Source organism: Felis catus, chromosome D3, assembly GCF_018350175.1.
Source record: "Felis catus isolate Fca126 chromosome D3, F.catus_Fca126_mat1.0, whole genome shotgun sequence".
In the NCBI taxonomy this organism is placed as follows: domain Eukaryota; kingdom Metazoa; phylum Chordata; class Mammalia; order Carnivora; family Felidae; genus Felis; species Felis catus.
Genome location: NC_058379.1, coordinates 89256730 through 89282576, shown reverse-complemented (window position 1 = coordinate 89282576; position 25847 = coordinate 89256730). Strand labels below are relative to the sequence as shown.

The 25847-nt window shown below is 39.6% G+C and overlaps 1 long non-coding RNA gene across 2 annotated transcripts in view; it reads left to right on the top strand.

Moving 5' to 3' along the window:
- LOC111557348 overlaps positions 1–23892 on the top strand; it is a 194849-nt gene extending 170957 nt beyond the window's left edge. For both annotated transcript variants that reach the window (XR_002737398.2, XR_006587642.1), the window contains 2 exons: positions 14512–14666; positions 15959–23892. This is a non-coding gene — a long non-coding RNA (uncharacterized LOC111557348). The remainder of the gene's footprint in view (positions 1–14511; positions 14667–15958) is intronic.
- Positions 23893–25847: the final 1955 nt, after the last annotated feature.

Here is a 25847-nt window from a genome sequence, read left to right as displayed (position 1 = left end):
GCTGATGGCTGAGTCCTTCACTAGAGTTGAAGACAGAGGTGGAAGGAAAGTCTGCTAAAGGGGCAGAGAAACAAGGAGGGTTGCTTCTTCTCGAAAGTTGATTCCGCAAACCAGACATTAATGCCACTTCAGTTTGTTCCTCTCCGGCAGGGCTGTGGGTGAGTCATCTCAGTTCATTATTCTTTAAAAATAACTCAGGAGAGGTGGAACAATGGGAAGAAAGTCACCTCTGGCATTTAAGAAACCCATTGGCGTCTGGCTCCCACGGGCTGAGGCGTGGACCCTGGCACTCCAGGAGCGGTGTGCCATCTTCAAATAGAGACCCAGCTGCATGGGAGGGAGGCTTCTGCCCACATTGACAAAAACCTTTGGCAGATTTTCACAATCCAGCTCTGCGATGCACTTTGCCAAATCTTTTCAAGAAAGGAATAGTTTCTTAATTTTCCTGGAGATACAATGCAAAATTATCAGCATCTTTTAGGTTCCATTTCCTGAATAAATCAGCTGCTTGTCAATTTATTTCTGGCAGAGGGGTAAATGAAAGGGAAGAATCACTTATTCTGCCCTTGAAGAATTAATTTATATACATGGGATCATTCCTAGTCTTGTAAATCTCATCAATGTAGAATTGATTCTTTATCTTCCTCCCTTCCCCTTTCCCTCCCTCCCTCCCTCCCTCCCTCCTTCCTTCCTTTCTCTCTCCTTCCTTCCTTCCTTCCTTCTTTCCTTCCTTCCTTCCTTCCTTCCTTCCTCCTTTCCTCCCTCCCTTCCTTCCTTCCTCCTTTCCTCCTTTCCTCCCTTCCTCTCTTCCTCCCTTCCTCCCTTTCTTTCATTTGTTAAATATCCAGGGGCTTTTCTCGGTGCAGGGTAAAAATTGGTGAAGAAAAAAAAATATTCCTAAAGAGGTACTAGTCGAGTGGGGGTGTTCAATAGAAGCATATTATGAGCCACCTAAGTACACTTAAATTCTGCAGTAGCCACATTAAAAAAGAACTTAAACAAAAGAGGTAAAATAAATTAAATTGTATATTTTATTAAACCATATACATCCTAAAATGTTATCACTGACATAGTCTCTTTATTTGGCATTAAACCCTCAAAATCTGGTGTATATATACCAGATTTTTTTTCTAAATCTTTCTAATTTTATTTCTGTCTTAAGTTTTTCTTCTAATCTTTGTTCTTATTGCAGGCCACTTTGAATGAAGAATTCTGAACCTACCCCCAGATTATATATTGAGATATAAGTGACAGATAACATTGTAGAAGTTTAAAGTATACAACACAATGATTTGATACACTTATGTGTTGCAAAATGATTACCAAATAGGGTTGATTAACCTCCATCACCTCACATAATTATCTGTGTGTGTGTGTGTGCGTGTGTATAAAATTTAACATCAACTATCTCAGCAAATTTCAAGTATATACTACAGTATTTTTAACTATAATCACCATACTATAAATTCGATCCTCAGAGATTATTCATCCTCTAACTGAAGGTTTCCCCACCTCCCAAACCCTAGTAACCACTACTCTACTCTCTGTTTCTCTGAGTTTGGCTTTTTCAGATTTCACATATAAGTGAAATCTTACAGTGTTTGTCTTTGTCTGACTTATTCCACTCAGAATAATGCCATCCACATTCTCAAAAATGACAGGATTTTCTTCTTTCTCATGGCTGAATAATATATAATAAATTCCATTATACACACACACACACACACACACACACACACACTTAGATTGTTTCCATATCTTCACCATGGTGAATAAAGCTGTGACAAACACAGAGTGTAAATATCAGATTTTTTTTTGAGATTGTTTCACTTCATTTGGACCTATAACCAGAAATGGGATTGCTGCATCGTGTAGTTGTTTTATTTTTATTTTTTTCAGGAAACTCCATATCGTTTTCCATAATGGCCATTCTAATTTACATTCCCACCAATAGTGCACAAAGATTCCTTTTTCTCCTTATCTTCCCTAACACTTGTTATTTCTTGTCCTTTTGCTAATAGCTATTCTACCAGGTGTAAGGTGATGTCTCATTGTGGATTTGGTTTGCATTTCCTTGATATTAGTCATGTTGAGCATCTTTTCATAAGCCTGTTGGTCATTTATGTCTTCTTTGGAAAAATGTCTGTTCAGGTCCTCTGCCATTTTAAAATCAGATTATTTGTTATTTTGCTACTGAGTTGAATGAGGTCCTTATATATTTTGGATATTAACCTCTTATCATGTAGACGATTTGCCAATATTTTGTTCCATGGAAAGGCTGCCTTTCCATTTTAGATGGTTTCTTGTTTGTGCGTAAGCTTTTTAGTTTGCTCTTTTACCAGTTGGCAATAGCATTTGTTTTTCTTTTGTTGCTTGTACTTTTGTGTCATATCCAAAAAATGTCAAGGAATATTTGTCATTTGTTTTTTTCTAGTAGCTATGTGGTTTCAGGTCTTATGTTTATTTCTAACCCATTTCAAACTGATTTTTGGGGTGGTATAAGATTGGAGTTCAGTTTCATTATTCCACCTGTGATTTCAGTTTTCCCATTTATCAGTTTTCTTCACTTAATGAGTAAGCTCCCTTATCAAATATTAGTTGATTATATATATGGGTTTAGTTCTAGGCCTTCAATTCTGTTTCATGGTCTATGTCAGTACCATACTGTTTTGATTACTATAGCTTTGTAATATAATTGGAAACCATGAGTATGATGTCTCCAACTCTTTTCTTTCTCAGGATTGCTTTGGCTATTTGGGGTCTTTTGTGGCTCTACACAAATTTGAGATTTTTTTTTCTATTTCTGTGAAAAATGCCACTAGAATTTTGGTACAAAGTGATTTGAGTCTATAGATGGCTTTAGGTAGTATTGACATTTTAAGAATATTAACTTTTCTGATCTATGCTCAGAATGGATTAGACAATTATAAGACAACAAATTGGACAACCTAGAAAAAAGTGAGTAAAGTCCAAGAAACATACAACCTACCAAAACTAAATCATGAAAAAATAGAAAAACTAAACGAACTAATAAGTAAGGAGACTTATTTGTATTTCCATTTATTTGTGTTTTTTTTCAATTTCTTCCATCAAAGCCTTAGAGTTTTCAGTGTACAGATCTTTCACATCCTTGGTTAAATTTATTCCTAAATATTTCATTGTTTTTGGTGCTATTATAAGTGGGGTTGTTTTCTTTATTTCCTTTTCAGATATTTTATTGTTAGTGTATAGAAATAACTAATTTCCATATGTTGATTTTCTATCCTGAAATTTTGATTAATTCATTGATAAGTTCTTTTTGTAAACTTTATAAAAAATTTTTTAGGTTTATTTTTAAGAGAAAGAGAGAGATACAGACAGACAGAGTGTGAGCATGGGAGAAGCAGAGGGAGACACAGAATCCGAAGCAGTCTCTAGGATCTGAGCCGTCAGCACGGACCTGGACATGGGGCTCAAACCCATGAACTGCAAGACCATGACCTAAGCAAAGTTGGACACTTAACCTACTTAGCCACCCAGGAGCCCCATTGTATTCATTAATAAGTTCTAACAGGTTTGTGTGTGTGTGTGTGTGTGTGTGTGTGTGTGTGGAGTACTTACTATATTCTAAATGTAAAATCATATACAAAGACATTTTTATTTTTTTCTTTTCTGATTTGGATGCCTTTTATTTATTTTTCTTGCCTAATTGAGCTGGCTAGGACTTCCAATATTGTGTTGAATAAAAATGGACAGTGTGCATCCGTGTTTTGTTCCTGGTCTTAGAAGAAAAAATTTCAAACTTTCACTATTGAGTCTGAAGTTAGCTGTGGTCTTTTCATATATGGTCTTTATTATGTTGAGGTATGTTCTTCTCTACCTAATTTATTGAGAGTGTTTATCTTGAAGTGGTGTTGAATTTATCAAATGCTTTTTATTCATTTATTCAGCTGGTTATATTATTTTTATTTTTTTTTAATGTGGTATATCACATTTATTGATTTGCGTATGTTGAAACATCCTTACATCCCCAGGATAATCCCACCTGGTCATGGTGTATGATCCTTTTAATGTATTATTTATTTTTTAAATATTTTGTTATATTTTTATATCTGTATTCATACGGGATTTTAGCCTGTAGTTTTCTTTTAATGTAGTGTTCTTGTCAGGCTTTGATATTAGGGTATAGCTTGCCCCATAAAATGATTTTGGAAGTGTTGCCTCCTATTACATTTTTTTGGAGTAGTTTGAGAATAATTGTGATGAATTCTTCTTTAAATGTTTGATAGAATTTACCCATGAAGCTGTCTTGTCCTGGGATTTTATTGTTGTTTTTGGAAAGTTTTTGATTACTGATTAAATCTCCTTACTTCTTATTGGTTTGTTTCGACTTTCTATTTTTTTTTTTTTTCATGATTTAGTTTTGGTAGGTTGTATGTTTGTCGGCCTTCATTAATTTTTCATGATTTAGTTTTGGCAGGTTTTATGTTTCTCGACCTTCATTATTTTTTTCCCTAGGTTGTCCTATTTGTTGTCTTATAATTGTCAATAATAGTCCCTTATTAACTTTTATATTTCTGTGGTATAAGTTGTAATGTTTCCTCTTTCATTTCTGATTTTATTTAAGTCTTAACCTTTTTTTTTAGTCTAGCTAAAGTTTTGTTTCACCTTTTTTAAAAAAAAAACAGCTCTTAATTTTGTTGATTTTTTAAATTGTTTTTCTGGTCTCTATTTTATTTATTTTTGCGCCGATCTTTGTTATTTCCTCCCTTTTGGTAACTTTAGTCTGAGTTTGTTTTTATTTTTCTAACTCCTTGAAATATAATGTTAGGTTGTTTGTTTGAGATCTTTATTTTTTTCTTAATGTAGGTGTTTACTGCTATAAACGTCCTTCTTAGAACTGCTTTTGCTACATACCATTAGTTTTGGTATGTTTTCATTTTCATTTGTTTCCAGATCTTTTTTTTTTTTTTTGATTTACATTTTGAGTTCCTCTTGGATCCATTAAGTGTTAATAGATCATTAATATGTTGTTTAATTTCCACATATTTGTTACTTTCCCAGTTTTCTTCCTATTACTGATTTTAGTTTCATAGCACTGTTTTTTGAAAAAAATACTTGGTGCAATTCCAATCTTCTTGTTTTGTGACCTAATATGTATGATATATCCTTGAGAATGTTCCTTGTGCGTTTGAGAAGAATGTGTATTCTCTTGCTGTTGGATGGAGTGTTCTGTAGTTGTCTGTTAGGTCCATTTGGTCTAAAGTGTAGTTCAGGTCCAATGTTTCCTCATTGATTTTCTGTCTGGATGATCTATCAGTCATTGAAAGTGGGTATTGAAGTCCCGTATGATTATTGTATCATTGACTATTTTCCCCTTCAGATCTGTTGGTATTTGCTTAATATATTTAGGTGCTCTGATGTTGGTTATATATGCATTCATGATTTTTATATCCTCTTCATGAACTTACCCTTTCATCATCATATAATGACCATTTTGGTCTCTTGTTACAGCTTTTGAATTAGTCTATTTTGTCTGATATAAATAGGTACCTTTTGGCTTCCACTTGTGTGGTATATCTTTTTCTGTCTCTTCACTTTGAGTGTCTATGTATCCCTACAGTGAAGTGAATTTCTTGCAGGCAACATATAGTTGGGCCTTATTTTTTTGTTCATCCAGCTACTCTATTCTTTTATATTGGAGAATATAATCCATTATATTTAGAGTAATTATTAATAGATACAGACTTACTAATACCATCTTATTAATTGTTTTTTGGCTTTTCTCCCAGCTACTCACTCCTGCCCTCCCTGAATTGTGCAGCTCATGACTCAGTACTCTGGATGGGGAAGAAAGAGAAACATGCTCTTTGTCAGCGTCTCTCACAGCTGGGAAAGCCGGTCACTAACTTACATGCTTATTTTCCTCCATAGGAGAAATCATGGACCGATAAGGGCTCTCTTGGCACTGAACTCCACCTCTTTGGAAGAGGGGTGACATGGGTAAAGTCAAACTATTTATCTTCTCTCCGCAATGCATCCAAACTCAGAAGTTTTTTTGCTATAAACTTGTGCTAGAACTTTTCCACTGCAGTGGATTTACACAAAGACTCTCTTGTCTGTGGGTGATTGTCAAAGTCATTGTTCTCCAGGGGCTTTTGGACCACATCTGAGAGGGTCTGAGGCAAGTTCACAGACCACTGCAGAGTGCACAGCTGGGACCAAGATTACCAGAAACATGGTGGGCAAGGCTTTACCTGGGTCCCTTGGCCTCTGGTACTGGCTCCCACATTTTTTACAAAGGCAATTTTGCCTGTTGTTGACAAGGGGATATGATGAGGGGTATCTTAGTCAGCCATCTTGCTGATGTCACTTGGTGTATATTTTACACTGCCATCTTGATTTGGATTAGCCATATGTCAAGTGTCCAGTAGTCACCTGTGGGTAGTGGCTGCCTCTTTGGGGAGTGAAGGTCTAGTGGAAGATATTGATGAATAAGCAGGCACTAAGGTAAACCCTAACAAGGGGGCGCCTGGGTGACTTGTCCGTTAAGCATCTGACTCTTGGTTTCAGCTCAGGTCATGATCTCACAGTTTGTCAGTTCAAGCCCTGCATTGGGTTCTGTGCTGACAGTGTGGAGCCTGGTTGGAATTTTTCTTTCTCCCTCCCTCTCTGACCCTCCTCTGTTCTCTCTTTTGCTCTAAATAAATAAATAAACTCTAATAAGGACCACAGTCTAAGGTTCAGTGAGGCACAAAAGAGTCATTTCACATAGGTTTAGGGGTCAGAGATGGCTTCCCAGAGGAAGCTGTCAGCTGGGACATTAATGAGAGTTATCAAATGAGTTGGTAGAGAGTGCAAGTGGGCAAAGAAGGATGTTCCAGGAAGAAGGCATAGTCTACAGTGGTGAGAGAGTATATCTTCTGTCAAAGAATCAAAAGGTCTGAGTGATTTAGAGAGCAAGGGCAGGAGTTTGGGGTAGAATGGTGAAATTGAAATTGGAGAGATGAACTGTGGCTCTTAAAGCCACATTAGGGAGTGGCAGATTCTTATCACCCCTTCCTCATTTTAAGTCCATTTCCAGATATTGTTCCATACCGTTGGAACAAAGACAGACTAGGGGCAGGGAGATAATCAGCAGGCCCTCGCAATAGTCAAGGCACAAGTTGAAGAAGGGTAACTTATTTAGGATTGTAGAGGTTGTAAAGAAATATTTAGCAGGTGGAAAAAAGAAAATGGTAGCACCACAAAATCAGTTTCTATTTAGTGAGATAATATTAAAAGTGGTTTCTGCATCAGCAGTTCCCTTCCCTTCAAAATGAATCATCGAGTTAGCATGTGACCTAGCAGTTGCTTTTTGGGCACATTTATCAGGGGGAAATGGAGACTTATTTTCATGCAGGAAACTGTACACAAATGTTTTTATCAGCTTTATTCATAATGGTCAACACCCCAAATGTCCAATGGGTAAATGGTTATGCAAACCATGGAATACTACTCAGTAATGAAAAGGAATTAACAGTTGATTGGTGCTCTGATGAAATGCAAGAAAATTGTGCTGAATGGAGAAAGTCAGTATCAAAAGGATACATGCCGCATGATTTCACTGATGTAACACTCATGACATAATTTTAGACATAAAGAACAAATTGGCGGTTTCCAGGGGTCAGGGATGGTGGGGGGAAGGGTATGGGTGTGCCTGTACAGGGGTAATGAGAAGATGTCTTCTGGTGACAAGAGAAAGTACCTCGATTGTGGTAGTGGTTATACAGGGTGATACATGTCATAAACATGCATGGACTTATACACACACATACAAACAGGGGTGCATGTGTACATGATAAAACCTGAATAAACTCTATGGATTGTACCAATGCCAAGTTCTTGACTTAAGTATTGCACTTTAGATATGCAAGGTGTTCTCAGTGGGGAGGCTGGAGGAAGGACCTCCGTGAACTTTTTTTTGTTTTGCAATCCCCTGTGATTTCCATAAGAAACAAATCTCAATAAAATGTTAAAACATGGCTTCTAAAAATTAATGGCTTTGCCTTTGCATGGGTTCCTTTAAGGAAGTCCTAGAAAATGTTGCAGTACTTACATGAGTGCAATCAAAGAGCTTTATGCTACTTTAACTGTTTTATCATCAGGATTTGGTCATCAAGGACCTTTATTAAGTACAGTGGGTACTGTATGCAGACATAAAACCTGGAGGCCACTTGCACACTCTGGTGCGTGACTGACTTATGATCAAGCTTGCCTCTACTCCCCTTTAGTCCGAATCTTTGAAATGTATAGCCTGACAATAACTAGTTTTTTCTTTGTTCACCCTGTCCCTTTTAAGAGCCTGAGCTTCGTCTAGCATCACCCTGTATAACCACTACCACAATCGAGCTCTGGGTTTTGTGTGGGATTCAGATGACTCCTGCTTATGTAGAGACACTGGCCCACAGTGATCCCTGCTAGTACTTGGACTGTCGGTGAATGTTGTCTCTGAACTCTCTTCTCAGGGTGGATGGAAGGGGTGAGGTGGGGATAGAATGTATAAAGGATCCTGGTGCTGAGAGTTTTTCCGTGCACACAATGTGTAAAAGTACTTAGATAGCTTTCATCTTTCCCTACTCAAACCACAGGGTCCATGCTGACAAACCACATTTTCTTTTACTCAGTCTCCACAGCATTGGACGCAGATCACTCTTCCTTCATTCTTGGGACCTTTTCTTTGCTCAGCTCCCAAGGCGCTGCCTTGATTTCTTTCTTCCTCTCGAATGGATATTCCTCACTTCTCATGCTTCTTGGATGGTCCCGTTCCTCTTCCCACTCTCCAAATAGCTGAATCTTCAAAGGCAGCAGTGCCTAGGCCTCTTCTCCAGCTACATTCACTATCTGAATGACCTCATGTGGTCCCATGGCTTGAGACGTGATCCATTACCCCAGGGATCACAAATTTATATCTCTGGCCCATCCGCTTCCCACCCCTCCACCCACCTCCAGACTTTGGACAGCTGCCTTAGCATCTCAAAGTCGACATGGCCAGATCAGAACATGAGATTTATTCTTCATCAATCCCTGCTCCGTGACCTGATCCTTCTCCACATTTCTCTGCTTTAGAAAGCTGCACTGCCATTAACAGCATTTCCACAGCCCCAATTTTGAAGCCATCTGCTCCCCTCACACAAGGTATCCAAGAACCAGCAAAGGCTGTTGGGATTACCTTCAAATATGTTCTAAATGAGGCTTCACCACCTCCATGGCAACACTTTAGTTCAAGGCATGATCATCTCTCATTAGAACTCTGCGGATACCCTACTATAGGCTGATTTGTGTCCCCTCAGAATGTCTACGTGCAAGTCCTAACCCCCAGACCCTCAGGATGTGACTGTATTTGAGGAAAAGACCTTTAAAAAAGTAATTAAGGTAAAATGAGGTCATTAGGGTGGGCTTTAATCCAATGTAATTGTCTTATAAGGGGAGAAGATTAGGGCACAGACATCCAGTAAGGATTGATCTTTTTGAAACCTACATTGAATCTTACTCCCTTGCTCAGAAGCCTGCAATGGCTTTTCATCACACTTGGAAAAAATTCTGAATTCCTTGCTAGAGCTTGCAAGGCCCTACATGGGCATGTGGGCCCAGCCCTCTGACTCCATCTCAGACCACTGTCATCTTCACCTGCCTGATCAGCCCCACCGGACCTCTGGGTGCTCCTGGAGCACACAGCCCAGCCCATGTTCTTTGTCAGAGCCTTTGCTCTGTGGATCCTCAGCTCTCAGTGCTCCCACAGATGCTCATAGGTCTTGCTGGATCCCCATATCCAGATCTCAGCTCAGAGGCAAACTTCTCCAAATGGAGTTCACCAGGCACCCACCTGCTTCCTGGTCCATCTACTTCCTGCTCTGGTTTTTGCTGACTTCATCATAGCTATCACTATCGGTCATTCTATTCGGTAATGATTTGATCTTTTTTCTGTTCTCTCTCTTCCTTTTACTAATGGTTGAACACATAATCCATGAAGGGTCTTCTCTGTCTTGTTCACTGCAGTGTCCTTGTGCTTAAAAAAAAAATAGGCAAATGCATGAATTCAAAACTGTATGGCTGGATTCCAACCCCTTATTTGACTTTGAAGCAGGTGTTCAATTTTTGGCCACTTTGGGAGGAAAGCTTTGTCTTGTATAAATTTGGCTGGTGTCAATATGTTCATCAACATCTTGACAGTTTTATGAATAGGCTGGTTTTTACTCCTATTTGAATTTGTTCTATTATCTCACAGGAGCATTTGTTCACTATTAGGACCTAGTATATTAAATCCTCAAAGTGGATACAGAGATGCATTCCCTGTACCATGAGCTTGGGAGTCATTTATACAGATTGGAAGGTAGTTAGGGATTCCGGCAACCGTCTTGGCTGTTTGCAGGGGTGAGCATGTTCTTCAGCTACTGAGACGATGGCTTAGAGCGGGAGGTATGAGACAGAAACCAGAGCTTGGGTGCAGGAAGTGCAGGCCACAATCTAATTGATACTGGTATCACAAAATGGTAGATTCAATATGAATTTTCTTAAATTATAGGTGTAACTATGAAGAAAGTAGATGTATAGGAATACATGAAAGCCTCTCTCTCTCTCTCTCTCTCTCTCTCTCTCTCTCTCTCTTTTTCCTTTATGAAGTAATCTTATCATCCCATTATTTATAGACCACTTTATTGCTTTCTTATGGGCTGACTATAGAAATGGTTCTCTAAGGATGAAGGTAGAAACCTCCGGAATTATAGCCTGTCTACACAATTAGCGTTATGTAATCCTCCAACGGCCTCCCTCTGCCTCCGAGCTCTGAAATAGCAGCACGCAGGAGTGGGTGGTAAAACTGTCTAATAGTTAGCTGTTAGAAGACTGATTTGCATTCATTCTGTTCGCCAAATTATTTTGGGAAAGGAGTCTTAATTGACAGCATCAGCACAAGAAGCCTAAATTTTAGCTCAGTGTACCGGCCACTCCTGTGCCAACCACATCTTGGGCTTTATGGGCCAGGTGGGTCCCCCCCCCCAGGGGCGGGGATGCACATGCCCCCAAGGGACCTGCCCTTTGTAGACCTCCCTCTGGCTGAACACTACTGAAGCCTTTGCTATGACACCTCCTGTCCATGTGGCTTTATCCTTTAATCATCTGCTTGTCCCATATGTTCCCAGGAAACATGGGGAGTCATATTAAATAGGTAAGTGTATCTCATTGTTGGTTTGTTTATAGTCACCAACTACTTACAAAAGAGCTCACCCTGGAACAGGAAAGGAGAATCTTTGTGTGTAAACAAAGTATTGAAACACACACACACACACACACACACACACACACTCACCACCCTAGGCATGGGTCACAGGTCTCTATCTTACCCTAGATGTCTGTCTGCTGTAAGTTTGAAGGGTAAACCTTTCCTTCATGAGGGTTTCCCATAATGCTAAAAAAATCAGTTTCAAATAAGCAAAGGAATTCCTACTTTATATAGCTCAATAATTAGCAATAACAAAAAACTTTAGCCAAAGAAAGTGACAAAAATAAAATTTGGTACATATAAAACCATATGATTTCTTGGTGTTGTTATCTATAAAAATACAGTGATGTTTAGAATGAGCTTTGGAAAAATAACAATTACACAAACAAAATAGGCTTTAGTATTAATCTACATTGATGTGTTTAACTCATGTATTCCCAAAATAAAGCTAATTTTTATAGAGTTAGAGAAGATTTAACTGAATTTTTTTGGGTTGATGTCTTCCTTCCACAATTGATCCCTTCTTTACATTGTTAAAACTCTGGCCACTGAAATATGTTTTTCCTAGAATTGTTTTCTGCTACTCCTCAGATAAGCTTTAGGCCGAATTTGCCTCACACCTGCTTGGGACCACTGAATATTTTGCCTCCTACAGAAACAAAAAGCAAGGGTCCTGAGTGGCTCAGTCAGTTAAGCCTCCAACTCTTGATTTTGGCTCAGCTCATGATCTCCCAGTTCATGAGTTTGAGCCCCACGTCGGGCTCTGTGCTGACAGGGCAGAATCCCTGCTTGAGATTCTCTCTCTCACTCTTTCTCTGTCCCTACCCCACTAGCATTTGTGCTCTCTCTCTCTCTCTCTCTCTCTCTCTCTCAAAACAAATAAATAAATATTTTAAAAGAGAGAAATAAATGGCAAAGGACATGGCTGCCTCTTAAAACCCTTATTTCTTAGAGAGTTTTCCCTATGGAAATTTATGTCAATTGTTTTGGTTTTCCCTTGTTCTAAAGCTTGAGTCTCTAAATTTCTAGCAGATACTTAAATTCATTCCTTGAACCCATTTTTAATTTTCTAGAAGTTGACTCTTGAAACTGAACTTATAAATGGTTCTCTGTGCCCAGAATGTAACAGTTACAACCCATTTAAATAGAACTTATAAAGATTTTTAAAATGGTTTTTAAAAGTGAATTCGTTCAACCAACATTTATGAGTGCACAGTCCTTACAATTTCTTTAATTTTCAGAATAGCATTTTTAGATTCTGAACAATTTTGCCATCTAAATTGCATTTGCTTTCATGTTACTGCTTCAGAGAATAGTACCTGTTTTACTTTTATTCTAAACGACTTTCTCTACTTTGTCATCACCCATAATCTCTAGAGTGTATCCGGCCATTATACGAAGAGTGCCAGAAGAAATGTAAAAGGAGACTGAAAGGCAATGGAAAGTTATTTGATCATTGTACTTCTTTTTATTCTAGCACCTGAATAGAAAAGATGAAGAAATCGAAGCACTGCATTTTTTTTTTCTAGGAAAAACTTAGAAAAGTAATTGTCCTCTACACGAAATCTTTTGTTACTTTTATCCTTCTCTTATTACCAGGAGATATTTTTGGGTGTGATTATCAAAAGTGGTAAAGTATAGGGACAATGAGAGGAAATTCATCTCATAATTATCCTTTGGTAAAAGAGCTTTTTTGCCCACTTGAACTGGAAGAATGAGCAGATAGCGTAGACTGTGAATTCTTTGATGGCATAAAATCGCTCTTCTGGTATAGTTTCCTTTCGCAGTTTCTCGATAGTGTCTTAGCAGGAAGCTTACTACTGTATTTGCAGCTGTCCAAACATAACCTCATTTTGTTTCAGTTGAAACAATATGGAATTGAAACAAAAGAAGGAACCCAGAATGTGCTTACTAATATGTATAGAAAATTTTAATTTCGATGAAAAATACTATGTTCTAACTGCAGTGAGAGATCACCTCACAGCTATTAGAATGGATATTATAAAAAAGACAAGAGATAACAAGTGTTCTTGAGGATGTGGAGAGAAGGGAACCCTGTCCACTGTTAAAGAGAATGTAAATTGACACAGCTATTATGAAAAACTCTATGAAAGTTCCTCAAACAATTAAAATAGAACCACCAGGGGATGCAGAAATCCTACGGCTGGTTATATATCCAAAGGAAACGAAATCAGGATCTCAAGAGGTATCTGCACTCCCATGTTTACTAAGCACTGCTCACCATAGCCAAACTATGGAAATAGGCTGTGTCTGGTGATGGATGAATATATAAAGAAAATGCAGGGGTGCCTGGTGGCTCAGTCAGTTAAGCCTCCGACTTTGGCTCAGGTCATGATCTAACAGTTCCTGAGTTCGAGCCCCATGTCGGGCTCTGTGCTGACAGCTCAGAGCCTGGAGCCTGCTTTAGATTCTGTGTCTCCTTCTCTCTGCCCCTCACCTGATCATTCTCTCTCTCTCTCAAAATAAATAAACATTAAAAAAGAAAGAAAATGTGATATATATATATATATATATATATATATATATGCACACATATATACATACACACACACACAATGAAATATTATATATTATTCAGGAATAAAAAGCAAAGGAAATTCTGATATTTGTGACAACATGGATGAATCTGGAGGACATTATACTAAGTGACACAAGAAAGATGAATACCGCATAATCTCACTTATGTGTGGAATCTGTAAAAGTTGAACTCATAGAACCAGAGAGGAAAATATTGTTTGCCAGGAGCTGGGGGTGGGGGAAATGGGGAGATGTTGGTCAAAGGGTACAAACTTTTAGTTATAAGTTGAATAAGTTCTGGGGATCTAACGTATAGCATGGTAACTACGGTTAACAATACTGTATGGTATGCTTGAAATTTGCTAGACAGTAAATCATAAATGGTCTCACCACACAAAAAAGGTAATTATGTGAGGTGATGGGTATGTAATTAGCTTGAAGGCAACAATCATTTCCCAATGTATATGTATGGACTTTAAGAAAACAAAACAAAAACATCATGTACCTAAATGTGTACAATTTTATTTGGCAATCATACTTAAAAAAAAAACTAGGAAAAAAGCAATAAAGAAAGAAAACATACAGTTTTGTGACCTGAAACTGTTAAAACAAATTAAGCTGAGAATATTTCTTCAAGAGTACAAATGGGAATTTTTGTATTTAGTTTAAAAATATTGTCGCTAATTTTTATTCATGAAACAGATTTTTAAAATTGAAAATGTACGTTGCCCCAGGCATGTTTCTACAGGCTGGGATACAACAGTAAAGAAACAAAGTCTTTACATCCATCTAGTGTTAAATTGGATGGAGGAATAGAGCTTTGAGAGAGACAGAGGGCCGGCAATACACCCTGTGATGGAAGGATACTTCAGAAATCAGTGATGGCCAGGTGAGGTTCACAGGCAGGTGAGGTGTTTGGGGATCATATAGGTAAAACACCATGCACTGAGGAGGCTCATAGACAGCACAGGCTTTCTAAAGAAATGAAAAGCAGTTGTTGAGGTAAAGGACAAGAAGGGAGTTGGTGAAGGACACAATGAGCGAAGCCTAGAACCTTCCTGTGACTAGTGGACCATGTGTTTACACTGGAATGTACAATGGGTTGTGGTGGGTGAGGCTAAAAAGGCAGCCATCTTGGACATGAGGGTTGGACGTGAGGGGAGCCATGGATGTGTTTTTACACAAGGGATTTTGTTCACTCTGGAGGCTATGGAGAGGGGCAAAGAGGTAAGGTGATGGGAAACAGTGGAGAATAGAAATGATGAGGATTTTTACTAAGATGTGGTAGTGGGCATGAGAGAGAAATTTGGAAAATGCAGAGAAGGTCAATTGACATGACCCTATGATTGAGGAAAAGAGCGTCAAAACCCTTGTTTCTTACCTATTTATCTATTAGTGAGTTTTAATGGAATATTGAAGAAATTTGAGAAAGCACTATTTTTGCAACATAAAACAATACTTCTGTATTAAGATTACTAGCAATGTTAGGGCTCTCAGTTCTAGTATGTGGGAAGCATATTGGATTGAAGAGATATTTGGGATTTGGTCTCTGGTCTGCCACTTAATATTTGTGTGATTCTCTTAATTTTATTTATTTACTTTTTGAGAGAGAGACACACACACAGAAAGAGAGAGGGAGAGGGAGAATCCCCAGCAGGCTCTACACTGTCAGAGTAGTCTGACACAGGGCTTGAACTCAAGTTCGAACCATGAGAGCATGACCTGAGCCAAAATCAAGAGTCAGCTGCTCAACCGACTGAGCCACCCAGGCGCCCCTGTGTGATTCTTTATTTTTTTATTTATTTTTTAAAGAAAATATTTTATGTTTATTTATTTTTGAGAGAGTGAGAGAGACAGAGAGTGAGCAGGGGAGGGGCAGAGAGAGGGGGAGACACAGAATCCGAAGCAGGCTCCAGGCTCTGAGCTGTTAGCACAGAGCCCAACGCGGGGCTCGAACTCACAGACCATGAGATCATGATCTGAGCTGAATTCGGTTGCTCAATCAACTGAGCCACCCAGGCGCTCCCCACTGTGTGATTCTTTACTGGCCATTGGGTGCCCATCCATTTTTTTAAAATAAAAATAAAGATATCGAGAGGTAGAAATTTGAGAGGACCTGTCAGTTTTAATATTTTCTAACTTTGTGATTATGTTTTTCCCTCACATGTTTTTTATTCACAGAGTAAAGGGCAAAGTGCTGTTTGCTGAAAGAGTTTAATCAGGGGAGGTATGTCTTGTGAATCAATACAATCCAGAGCACTGATACAAAGAAGCACGTCTACTGTCATCTGTAGCCTTCATGCACGCTGACGGATGGGCAGTCCATCGACCTCTATGTGGGATGGATTGATGCTTTGAGACACCTCAGTTCTTGTTCAGACCAGTCCCTATGACACATATCTGGTCAAATCACACTTTTAATATCATGATGATCTTTAATCTCTGACAGTAAATGGAAGAGATCTTTTTAAAGCCTAAGCAGTAATACAGAAAAATGAGCACAAAATGAAATGGTTGGAACAATAAATGCAAAAACATCCATTTCCCTGCCCCCGCCCCGGAGTTCTAACTGGTCCCAGATGTTCAGTTTGCGCCCCTAGATAGCTACGTCTGCAGCCCCACAAGTTTCCTAGTGTATGAGGAGGTAGCAAAAGACAATTTGACCCTTTCCAATATGTGAGTAGATGGACCTAAATTCCTTCTTAAGAGTGATTCTTGATGACCGGTTGCCCTGGGCTAGTGTTGAATTATGGCTCATGTATGTGTTTCCCAGGGACTGTGCCTGGGATATTCCACTTTGAACATCAAATGCATCTCTTGGAGGACAGCTAGCTCCACATACTCTTCAGAACCAAATGAAAGGGACCGATGAAATCAAGAGTTCCATTCCTGGGCCACTCAGTCAAAGCTGGCTTGCAAAGGAGTATCTTCAAACTGTCTGGGTTGCATTGGGTACCACGCACTGACCGACGCAATGGAGTGGCCTCCTGCCATCCTTCCTGCCAATGTTCAGCCCACACCTATGCCTCTTCCTTGGGCAGCTTGTGTCCACTTATTAAGACTTCCATTTACAAATGGTCCCGTCATCCCTGACCTTTCTGAGAGATGCCTTCCAAAGCATTACAGGAAGAAGTCTGATTCCCTCTGGATAATCCCTGTAATAGACTGCATGCTTGTGTCCTCCTAAAATTTGTATTTTGAAATCCTACCACAGTGTGGGCATTAGAAGGTGGGGCCTTTGGGAAGTGATTAAGGTTAGACGAGGTCATGAGGGTGAGGCCCCCTTGGTGGGATTGGTGTCCGTATGAGAAGGAAAGAGAGCTGAGCATCCTGTCTCTGCCAGGAGAGGGCACTTGCCAGCCTGGCACTGCCGAAACCCTGATCTCAGACTCACAGCCTCCAGAACCATGAGAAACAAATGTCTATTGCATAAACACCTAGTGTATGGTATTTTGTTACAGCAGCTAGAGCTGATTAAGACAATATCCATGCTTAGGGATGTAAGAGACTTTACAGCAGGTCTAAATTCTAGTTCGTAGGTCCCTGCAAAGGAGTATATATAAAACACCGAAGAGAGCCTGGGGTAGCATTTCCCCTCTGCTTTCAGAAATACGAGCTTTCTGAATTCTGATACTCTTCTTATCAATTCCATAAGCTCACATAATATTATACTCCTTAGCCAGTGGCTGCAACTATACTTTTTCAAAGTAGGCTTTTTACGGACATGATAGGGGCCCCTCTCAATTCTCAGTCATATTTTTCTCTATGATAAAAACCCTCACTGGCAGAGAAATCCTTGACTACAAAAAATGATATCTGTCTATGCCCTGCTGCACAACAATGAGACTGGATTTTTCCTCCGTGGCCTATGCAGTCCACTCTCATTACTTTATAGGTCTAATACATTGATAGCGTAGACACCCTGTCTAAGTCTTCCTTTATTTGGAAGGTAAATTAATGTAACCCAGGTGGAGTGAATTCGGGCAGAAATGATAATGGTTTGAGTATAGGCTGATGAATATTCTAGCTCAGCCCTTGGAGTATGGCATGCCAAATGTGACCAGGATGAAAGTAGCAGATTTTATTAAGACTCATCATACTTGGATGAAAAAGGCACCATTTTCCATGTTGTGTTTTCATTGGGTAGGGGACAATGTGCAGACAGTAAGGGTCCTTCCCACGGCTGCACGGAAAATCACTGGCAAAGCTGCCTCAATGCCATGCACATGGCCTGAGACCCATGCAGGTCTGCACAGCCTCCTCCCATGCTAGGGGCCCATGCTTGGTTTAATGTTCTGCAGCCATTTTCTTGAAATGCTTAATAATTTCTGAACAGAGGGCCACACACTTCCATTCTTCATAAGTTTTGAGTATTTTGCACACATCATTTGGACTTCATAGTCTGGAATTACAAATTATACCTCACAGCTGAATATTATTAAGAACCTAGTACAATGAGGGGAGAAATGACTTAACATTTTCCAGTTGACAGGTCAAGCCCCGAAAGTAGCGGCTCCAGGGACTTGTAAGAAGGTGGGTGAATTCGTATACATAGTTCCTAAAAAGGAAGGAGATGAGGCGTACCATAAAAAGTTGCTGTAGTGTATGCAAAGGCTTTCTCAACCCTGGCAGTAGTAACCTGAGATTTTTGCCCAAAGTTAGAAACTTTGGAATTCATTTAAAATCATGAACCAGAAGCAGAATTTGCAATGTTTGGGTTTCTGTACTATAAAGTACTATAAATAAATTGGCTGTGCATTTAGGTCTTTGAAACTTTAAGTGCATTTAAATCATAAAGTGTGGGTAGGACTGTTTGAACTGTGCTAATCCAACTTTTATTATGAATCCAAAGTGAATGAGTTTTAGTTCGTTTTTCTTGAAACCTATGGATTCTTGGTGATCGCAAAGGCGTCATCAAGTTACCGTACATTTAACTCCATTCTTTACTTAACTCCAACATGGCCCAACGTAACACATTGCTTGACTGATCCGCCTATATGGTGTCATTCTTATTGCCAATCTTATACTTTGCTTTGATAGAATTATTTTAAAAAGCAGAGTATCAATGTGATAACGTCCTATTGCTTAGCGACCATTTGCCTTTTACCTATTTAGTGTCATTTTTTTTCAGATCGTGGTGCAAGAAAATACCCTCCTTTTATACCTTGTCTTTCTCTACTGCAGTGGTTTTCAATTAGGGGTGAATTCATTCCCCAGGGGGTCTTTGACAATGTCTGGAGGCATTTTTGATTGTCAGAATTGGGGATGCTACTGGCATTTAGTGGATAGAGGACAGGGCTGCTGCTCAACATCTTCTAGTGCCCTGAAAAACTTCCCCAACAAAGAACTCTCTGGCCCCACATTTCAATAGTGCCAAGGTGGAGAATCCCCATTCTGTAGCTTAGATTCCACCTGCAGTGTTAGTTTCTGCTGTCCTAAATAAGGTGAAAATGGGAATGCTCGTATGTAGCTCAGCTACTTGATTACTGACAAGGCAAGTTTCAGCTAGACTGGCAGTTATTTTTTAAGGTAAAGAGCCAGGAGTGTTCCCTGCAAAAGGTACCGAGGTGTAGGCACTAGAGTTGTTTTGTACAAGGCAAACTTTGCCTAGATTAGTCTAAAGAGTGAGGCTTTCTTTGGGTCTCAGTCTGTGTTAATACTCTGGCATTCTCTGTAGAAGCATGGTTTGGGAATTTGTTGAGCGAGAGTAGCAGTTTGAAATTGGGTTTGTCTACGTGACCATTGAATTCTGTAAATGTTTGTGGAGCATCACATAGGCCATGGGCATTAGAGTGAGTATTTAAGGAATATAAATATCAGGCGTTGTCCCTACCATCAACAAGGGCAATGGCTGGCCCTCCAGGAGGCAGAGAGAAGCATGGAGGGGAAATATTTTCACCTCCCAAGCAGTTGTGACTTTGGGGGTTTATGTTCATTCCCATTTCAGTAATGGTTCAATGGTCTGATTTACAGTAGTAAAGCCAAGTCGCTGGGCTTTGGAGGGACCTGGTTAGAGGCGTAAGAACTCCTTTTGCATTCAGTAAGCTGGAAGTCATGTAGACATAGTCATGGTGTGAATGAGTGTAGCTCTGAGAGATTATACAGCCGGGATGTCATTAGGTCTTTTACTAATCAGGGACTGCTGATTTTCTCAGTTCTCCTCTGCTGCCGGGGCACAAGTGGGTAACTTCTCACCATCAACCAGTCATCTAGGTACCGTCACCTTTTCCATAAGATCATGAAATCCGGTGTGAGGGAAGACTGAGCCAAATTTTATAACCCAAGTAAGTGTCGCTTCTGCTGGGCAGTACATAGCTGATATGCTTGATGCAGATGAGTCCCCACCAGATGCCAATGGAAAATAAGGGTGGCAATGTATCCGAGGTGACTTAAAGAAGGTCTTTGATCAAGTGAGTGTCAGGTGACCTCTGAGCTCTCCCACAGTCCTTGGGTTCCCAAACGGTGCCCTTCTCAGGGCTTTGCTAGGTCTGCTCACTCAAGTCCAGGGCAGCCGGCCCTCCCCGTTCTTGGGCAACCTTCCCAGAATCGATTTCCGTACTCTTCTGATAAGTTCCCTCCTTCTTTCATTTCAAACTTCAGTTTCTTATTTAGATTCAAGGAAAACCTTCATTCTTCAAAAATTGTCTCTTTTCTTCTCCTTTCCTGTCAAATCTCATCTCCCTTCAACCTGAGCCTGAAACCCAATTTTGTAGATCAGCACTATCCTGTAGCAATTCAGTGCAAACCACATATACATATTTAAAATATTCCGGCGAACACAGTACATAAATTTAAAAGAAACAAGTGCAGTAAATTTTAGAAATAAACTCTATTTAACTCAATTTATAAAAAATAATACCACTTAAACAATTGTGTGTTGGGGTTGTTGTAAATAATAAATATTTAATATTAAGAACACTTATTAAGTGCTGTTATTGCTGATAACATGGTGACAGCTATTGTTTATATTTCCTTTGAGCAAAGTTCCAGGCTTCTCTCTGATCCTTGTATATTTATCCCTGGTCTGGGCAAGGGCCTGCCGGAATTTTGCCATTATGGAGTACATTTCAGAGAGCAGAGAGAATGTGGGATTGAATATGTATAAATAGAAAGATGCATATGTAAAATATCCATGACTTCTTGAGGCTCTGGCATTTCTAGAAATCTTAACATGAAAGTCATACAATTAATATTTTGGATTACAGATAATAATATTTCACATTAGCCAATTTACACACATTCCTTGAAAATAAAATCTAAGCATTATACTAGTTTTGACATTAAATAATTTTACAATAAAAAGAGATTATTTGTAGACATTCTGTCTCACTGATTCAAGTAATACTTTAACCTTGACCAATCGCCATTTCTGAGTACAGAGTCTAGAGCACTGTATCATGAGTTTCACTAATATTTTATCTTGATTGAGCTTTTATCAAAACAGGCCTATTAGCTAGATAGTGCTTTAGTAACACCACAAACATCGTGGCTCAAACAACAGAAATTTATTTTCTCCGAGTTCTGGGGGTTGGAAGCCCAGAAAAGGTTGGTTTCTTTTGAGGCCTTTCCGCATAGGTTGAAGATTTCTGACGTCTTGCTGTGTCCTCGTGTGGTCTTTCTTCTGTGCAAATGTATATCTACATCTTAATTTCTCTTCTGATGAGGACACCAGTCATATTGGACTTGGGCCCACCTTAATGCCCTCCTTTTATCTTGATTAAAAGCCCTGTCTCCAAATGCAATCACAGTGTGAGGAATTGGGGGTTAGCACTTCAACATCTGAATTTTGAGGCTGTGCAGTTTAGCTCATGATGTCATTTAAGAGAGAATATCTTCTGTCTTTACCTATCCACCTTCATTAGCCATTTAGCTGTGAAACCATCGACACAAGTCACCTATCCCTTTCTATTGACCACGTTAGAATTCTGAGGGGTTTGTTCTCTTTCCCCAGACATCTCTCTCTTTGATTAATGTCTACCTTGCAAACACGTTTTCCTACCAATCTGACTATGGCTCAGCGAAGAAATTCTCTAAAAAAAAATTTTTTTTTTTGCTTGGGATATTTTAAAATGTATAACGACACTTTCTACATTTAATTTCATGGACTGGAAAGATGATTTGGTTTTGATTTTTTTGCATTAATTTTAAGATTGAGTATCTCAGAAATCACTTGGACTCTGCTTTTAATTCTCAAACTTGCTTCAAATACGAAAATTGTTTTTCTATGGCCATATAATCAAACTAGTTTTAGACCAAAGACTCATATTTAAATAATACTCTTGCGGGTATCTTGTGTTCTCAAATCCATACAGCTGATAAAAGACTGAAGAGTTAATATTTGACCTTTCCCCCTTACAGTTGCCATGGTCTTCTTTATGTCCTGGGTCAAATCTCTTGTCCTCTGTTTGCTCTTGTGTCTTTTAGGAAAGTTCACATTACACCCAAACTTTCTCTGGCTATGCGTGTATTCACACTATGTTAAAGGAGGTTCAATGCACGGTGTATAATCCTTATAAGTCTCAGGAAAACTAATTGATTAGCAGTTATTATGTAGAGTTCCTTTTCCTCAGTATCTGTCTACATAATGTCAAAATGAAATGCTGGGTTGAAATGAGAAAATTTTGTCTATCAGTGATATGGTCTGACTGCATGATACTCCAAGAAAACACTCAATTAAATTTTCTTATGGTGAAGCTAGTATTATTTATAGACTTTTAGGGGGTGGGGAGCGGGAACCTATTCTTAGGTGTTTTTCTGTTACTGGCAAATTTCTATTTTTTCTAGTCTGTCCTAAGACTTATGCATGGCTTCTTTGAGTCAGGGGTTGATTTTTTGTTGTTTGCTCATTTGTGGATGAGCTCTTAAGTAGCTGGCCATTATAGAGTTAGATTTTGGCCCTATAGTGATGTTCTTCTAAACAAGTTCAGTGATATTAACAGTTAGAAACAAGATACACAGGGTTCTTTTTTATTAGATGTTTGGACTTACCTACTTCAAGTGCCGTGTGGGCAGTTATTGGCCCCCAATTCACACAAGGCTTTGTCTGTGAGAGAGTGATTCCTTACCACTGCCCGTTGGGTGATGGCTCCCGCAGCTTCTATTTGGAGGCATCATATGAAGTTGTTCTTCCCAGTCTCATTCCTTGATTCCATGTCCTTCTTGGCTTTTCCACTGGCTCTTTGTTTTGCACGAGACAGTTTGGAGCCATGGTGACTCATCGTTTGAGTAGAACCATCTTTCAAGTGCCATGAGATGACCACTTCTCTGCTAATGTGGTCCGTGCATTTCACAAACCCAACCTGAGTGTGTTTGGCCGGTCAACATTAAGTACGGCTTAGGCAATGGTGAGGTATCATTTGAAAACATACATGTTTTATTTTAGAAGGTTCAGGCTGCAGGATAAATAGAAGTTTGATATGAGGAGCACTGCATATGTTTTCAGCTTGCTCTGCATCTGTGCCACAGTGTTGCTGCCCATTTTTTGCCAAGCTTCTAGAAGGACATGTCTGGATCTGGTAGGATGGGGCTTGTCAACTTGATTATATCGAGGAGACCACTGCCTCTCTTGCTTATTGTATGAGAGATTCTTTATTGTTATCTTGTTTTCTGTAATAGTGGTTCACATTTGTTCACAGATGCACTCATTCATCTACACACACATGAGTACGCACGTTCGGCACATGCACATCTGCCTGCTGTGGGGCACTGCGTGGGCACCGGTGATCACAAGGCAAGTAACAGAGACCATTCTCAGTGGGCTCACAGTGTTCTGGGAGAGAAGCACTTTCAGCCTGCTATATGGGATGATGTGCAATCAGTCCAGCCTGTACCGGTGCCCTAATGAGAACATGTCTCCATGGTGGAGTGGGAATTAGCCAAATAAAATGTGGAGAAAAGGTCTTCTAGGCCATAAAAGCATAAGTGAAGGCAGATGACGAGAGACAATCTTGTGCCTTGGAGAATTATGAGCAGTCGGTACTACTGGAGCTTCATCATGAAATAGCAAGAGGGGCTGGTTGTTGATAAGAGACGGATCTGGAGAAATAGGCGGCTGGTCGGGTTACCTGGGTGGCTCAGTCGGTTGAGTGTCCAACTTCGGCTCAGGTCATGGTCTTGCAGTTCATGGGTATGAGCCCCGCTTTGGGCTCTGTGCTAACAAACAGCTCAGAGCCTGGAGCCTGCTTCGGTTACTGTGTGTGTGTGTCTGTGTGTCTCTCTCCTCCTCCCCTGCTCATGCTCTGTCTCTCTCTGTCTCTCAAACATAAATAAATGTTAAAAAAAAAAAAAGAAATAGGTGGCTGGTCGTGGAGGGCACTGATTGTCTTCAAAAAGTGGCTCGGGTTTCCTCCAGTAAAACAGAGGGTCTCATCCCTACCAGACACAGTCTCTGTGAATTACAACGGATGTTTACAAACACCGCTATTTACTGTGTTGAAATCTGCAGATCCTATAAGCTATCTGCAACCTTAATTTAAAAAATCAATATAATGCTTTTACCATGATGTGAAAAAAAATACAAGAAAATTAACTTGTAATAAAGTAATACGTATTTAAGGATATAAGTCTTTGAATATAACATCATTAAGAAACACGATGAAACTGAGTGGTTTAAATGAAACATGGGATAATAGGACGTGTGACAGCTCCAAACGCAGACTGGTACAGGTGTATCATACCAATGACTCAAATGCCACGAGAACATTGCAGTGACGTGATTTCTTAAAATGCTAAATAACATTTGCTATCTTTCAGAATAAAGCAAAGTGCAAAGTAGATGCATTGCTGGGAAATATCAGCATATACTAAAACAGTACAAGTACTTTGTGTTTATGGGCAAGATATATCACATGTCACAAAACATCTGGAACCTCTGGCTTCTGTCCCCATCATTGTGATAGCCAAACATTCACACACACGTTTCCAGACAAGCAAGTGCTGTCTCTATTGAGAAATGGTGTTAGAAGACCATTCTGATTAGACCTGGGTGTAGACGGATAATTCTAGAGTGTTTTGACTTGAGTTTGAGGAAAACAAGATAGGAGGCAAGAGGGCCTGTCACTGGGCGACCACAGTGATCCAGGTGAGATATTATGTGGACGGAAGATATTATGTGGAAAGAGGACAGTAGCAGGCCAGCAGGAAGGGAAGAAGAGAGGGATTTGGAGAAACTTGATCTTGATGAAATAAATTTATAAGGCTCAGCCACAGACTAGTTGGAAGTCACACGTCACACCCAGTGTGAGTCCCAGAGTTCTGTCCTAAGAGATGGATCAGCTGGTCTTGGAAACTGAGAAAACGCTAGAAGGGGGGCACCTGGGTGGCTCAGTCGGTTAAGTGTTCAATTATTGATTTCGGCTCAGGTCATGATCTCATGGTTTGTGAGTTCGAGCCCCGCATCAGGCTCTGTGCTGACAGCACAAAGCCTGCTTGGGATTCTCTCTCCCCCTCTCCCCCTCTCTCTCTGTTCCTCCCTTGTTTCTATGTCAAAATAAATAAACTTAAAAAAAAAGGAAAACTCTAGAAGAATGGATACAGAGGAAAGATAATAAAATAGTTCTGGCTGACTTTGAGTGCCCACAGATAGCCAGGAGAAGATGTTTTGCAGGTGTGTGTGTGTGTGTGTGTGTGTGTGTGTGTGTGTGTATGAATATGTCCAAGATTCAGTGGACGGGTCAAGTTTGGAGATACCGATTTAAGAGTCACTGGCATACAGTTGATAACAAAAACTATGAGAGCATTTCCCAGAAAGAGTGTGTGGCATTGGGTTAACAGAAAACCAAGGGTGAAACATATTTTAATGTGTTTTAATCTTTACCAGATTAAAAATCATTTTAAATCTTGATCTCTCCAGAAATAAGATCTTTACTAATTTTGAGTCATTCCAGTCATTTGGATAACCAAAGGAGCGGGGAATCCTATTTCTTTCACATTCACACCATTCCAAGAAACTATTTTTTCTAAGCTGTGCAGTTCGATACTTAAACAGGCGTCTAGTTTTAAGGGCTCAAAGTTAGCTTAGAGAAATTTGTTCGCGAGTCCCTGGCTGCAGTTGTAAGCATGAAAAGGAGAA